The sequence below is a fragment of the Arachis duranensis genome, chromosome 6, assembly GCF_000817695.3.
Source record: "Arachis duranensis cultivar V14167 chromosome 6, aradu.V14167.gnm2.J7QH, whole genome shotgun sequence".
NCBI lineage: Eukaryota > Viridiplantae > Streptophyta > Magnoliopsida > Fabales > Fabaceae > Arachis > Arachis duranensis.
Genome location: NC_029777.3, coordinates 64,244,873 through 64,249,102, shown reverse-complemented (window position 1 = coordinate 64,249,102; position 4,230 = coordinate 64,244,873).

Sequence of the window (4,230 nt, the reverse complement as noted above, 5' to 3'; positions counted from 1 at the left end):
TGAGTAAGAAAGTTACTGAACTCCCTCCTAGCACTCTCCCAAGTAATACAGAAGAGAATCCAAAAGGAGAGTGTAAGGCCATCAACATGGCCGAATTTGGAGAAGAGGAAGAGGCAGTGATCGCCATTGAGGAAGACCTCAATGGACGTCCACTGGCCTCCAATGAGTTCCCTAATAAGGAACCATGGGAATCTGAGGCTCACACTGAGACCATAGAGATTCCATTAGATTTACTTCTGCCATTCATGAGCTCTGAAGAGGATGAAGATGTCACCGAAGAGCAAGTTGCTAAGTACCTTGGACCAATCATGAAGCTAAATGACAAGTTATTTGGTAATGAGACTTGGAAGGATGAACCCCCTTTGCTCACCAAAGAACTGGATGACTTGACTAGTCAGAGATTACCTCAAAAGAGACAGGACCCTAGGAAGTTCTCAACACCTTGTACCATAGGCACCATGACCTTTGAGAAGGCTCTGTGTGACATAGGGTCAAGCATAAACCTCATGCCTCTCTCTGTAATGGAGAAGCTAGGGATCTTTGAGGTACAAGCTGCAAGAATCTCACTAGAGATGGCAGACAATTCAAGAAAACAAGCTTATGGACTTGTAGAGGATGTTCTGGTAAAGGTTGAAGACCATTACATCCCTGCTGATTTTATAGTCCTAGAGATTGGGAAGTGCATGGATGAATCCATCATCCTTGGCAGACCCTTCCTAGCCACATCAAAGGCTGTGATTGATGTTGACAGAGGAGAATTAGTCATTCAAGTGAATCAAGAATCCTTTGTGTTTAAGGCTCAAGGATATCCCTCTGTTACCATGGAGAAGAAGCATGAAGAGCTTCTCTCAAAACAGAGTCAAACAGAGCCCCACAGTCAAACTCTAAGTTTGGTGTTGAACCCCCGCATTCAAACTCTAAGTTTAGTGTTGGGAGGTTCCAACATTGCTCTGAACATCTGTGAGGCTCCATGAGAGCCCACTGTCAAGCTACTGACATTAAAGAAGCGCTTGTTGGGAGGCAACCCAATGTTATATTTATCTATTTTCCTTTGTTATTTTATGTTTTTTTATAGGTTAATGATCATAGGAAGTCACAAAATCAATTGAAAGAGCAAAAACAGAATGAAAAATAGAAAGAAAAATAGCACACCCTAGAGGAAAACTTGTTGGCGATTAAATGCCAGTAAGGGCAGCAAATGGGCATTTAACGCCCAGTCTGGCACCATTCTTGGCGTTTAACGCCAGAAAGAGGCACCAGACTGGTGTTTAATGCCAGGAATGGGCAAGAAGCTGGCGTTAAACGCAAGAAATGGGCACCAGCCCGGCGTTTAACGCCAAGATTGGCAACAAGAGCATTTTTTGCTCGCCACTTGGTGCAGGGATGAATTATCCTTGACACCTCAGGATCTGTGGAGCCCACATGATCCCCACCTACCCCACCACTCTCTCTCTTCTCTTCACCCATTCACCAATCACCTCAACACCTCTTCCCCAAAAACCCCTCACCTATCAAATCCCACCATTCTCTTCACCACTCACATCCATCCTTCATAAAACCCGACATACCTTACCATTCAAATTCAAACCACTTTTCCTCCCAAACCCACCCATAATGGCCGAACCCTACCCCTCTCTGCACCCCTATATACTCCCTTCTTCACTCCTTCATTTTCACACAACCTAAACACTACTTCTCCCTCTTGGCCGAACCATAAAGCCCCCTCCATCTCCTCCATTTTCTTCTTCTTCTACTCCTTTCTTTCTTCTTTTGCTCAAGGACGAGCAAACCTTCTAAGTTTGGTGTGGTAAAAGCATTGCTTTTTATTTTTTCATAACCATTTATGGCATCTAAGGCCAGAGAAACCTCTAGAAAGAGAAAAGGGAAGGCAAAAGCTTCCACCTCCAAGTCATGGGAGATGGAGAGATTCATCTCAAGGGTGCATCAAGACCACTTCCATGAAGTTGTGGCCAAGAAGAAGGTGATCCCCGAGGTCCCTTTCAAATTCAAAAAGGGTCAACTTTGATCAAAAGTTGGACCAAGTCCTCATTGATACCACTAAGAAAAGGAGGGAGTAAACAAGAGATCCCACTCATCATGAAATCCATGAGATGCCTCAAGGGATGCACTTTCCTCCTCAAAACTATTGGGAGCAAATCAACACCTCCCTAGGAGAATTGAGTTCCAACATGGGACAACTAAGGATGGAGCACCAAGAACATTCCATTCTCCTCCATGAAATTAGAGAAGATCAAAGAATCATGAGAGAGGAGCAACAAAGGCAAGGAAGAGACATTGAGGAGCTCAAGCACTCCATAAGATCTTCAAGAGGAAGAACAAGCCGCCATAACTAAGGTGGACCCGTTCTTTAATCTCCTTGTTCTTTATTTTTCTGTTTTTCGAATTTTTATGCTTATGTTTATCTATGTTTGTGACTTATGATCATTAGTGTCTTAGTGTCTATGCCTTAAAGTTATGAATGTCCTATGAATCCATCACCTTTCTTAACTGAAAAATGTTCTTAATTGAAAAAGAGAAGAATTGCATGAATTTTGAATTTTATAACAGATTAATTAATTTGATGTGGTGGCAATACTTTGACTTCTGAATGTATGCTTGAACAGTGCATATGTCTCTTGAATTTGTTGTTCTTGAATGTTGGCTCTTGAAAGGATGATGAAAAAGGAGACATGTTACCGAGGATCTGAAAAATCATAAAAATGATTCTTGAAGCAAGAAAAAACAATGAAATACAAAAAAAAAACGAAAAAAAGGGGAAAAAGAAAAAGAAAAAAAATAAAGTCGTGATCCAAGGCAAAAAGAGTGTGCTTAAGAACCCTGGACACCTCAAATTGAGGACTCTAGCAAAGCTGAGTCACAATCTGAAAAGGTTCACCCAGTTATGTGTCTGTGGCATGTATGTATCCGGTGGTAATACTGGAAGACAAAGTGCTTTGGGCCACGGCCAAGACTCATAAAGTAGCTGTGTTCAAGAATTATCATACTTAACTAGGAGAATCAATAACACTAACTGGATTCTGAGTTCCTATAGAAGCCAATCATTATGAATTTCAAAGGATAAAGTGAGATGCCAAAACTGTTCAGAGGCAAAAAGCTAAAAACCCCGCTCATCTAATTAATACTGATCTTCATAGATATTTTTGGAATTCATTGCATATTCTCTTCTTTTTATCTTATTTGATTTTCAGTTGCTTGGGGACAAGCAACAATTTAAGTTTGGTGTTGTGATGAGCGGATAATTTATACGCTTTTTGGCATTGTTTTTAGTATGTTTTTAGTATGTTTTAGTTAGTTTTTATTATATTTTTATTAGTTTTTAGTTAAAATTCACTTTTCTGGACTTTACTATGAGTTTGTGTGTTTTTCTGTGATTTCAGGTATTTTCTGGCTGAAATTGAGGGACTTGAGCAAAAATCCGATTCAGAGGCTGAAAAGGACTGCAGATGCTATTGGATTCTGACCTCCCTATACTCGAAGTAGATTTTCTGGAGCTGGAGAATCTCAATTGGCGCGCACTCAATTGTGTTGAAAAGTAGACATCCTGGGATTTCCAGCAATGTTTAATAGTCCATACTTTGCCCGAGATTTGATGGCCAAACAGGTGTTCCAAGTCAGCTCAAGAATTCTGGCGTAAAACGCCGGAATTGGCACAAGAATGGGAGTTAAATGCCCAAACTGGCACAAAAGCTGGTGTTTAACTCCAAAAAAAGTCTCTACACATAGAAGCTTCAATGCTCAGCCCAAGAACACACCAAGTGGGTCCGGAAGTGGATTTTTATGTCATTTACTCATCTTTGTAAACCCTAAGCTACTAGTTCTCTACATATAGGACCTTTTACTATTGTATTATCATCTGGGTAGCTATCTTGGAGAGTTTTATGCTATCTTAGATCACGTTTTGGGGCTGTCCTCTCGGCCATGCCTAGACCTTGTTCTTATGTATTTTCAACGATGGATATCTGTACCTCATGACACATTACACGTTTCTCATTGTATTTTCTACGGCATGAGTCTCTAAACCCCATGGTTGGGGGTGAGGAGCTCTGCTGTGTCTTGATGGATTAATGCAATTACTACTGTTTTTCATTCAATCACGCTTTCTTCTATTCTAAGAATTCACTTGTTCTTCAACTTGATGAATGTGATAATCCGTGACACTCATCATCATTCTCACTTATGAACGTGTGCCTGACAACCACCTCCGTTCTA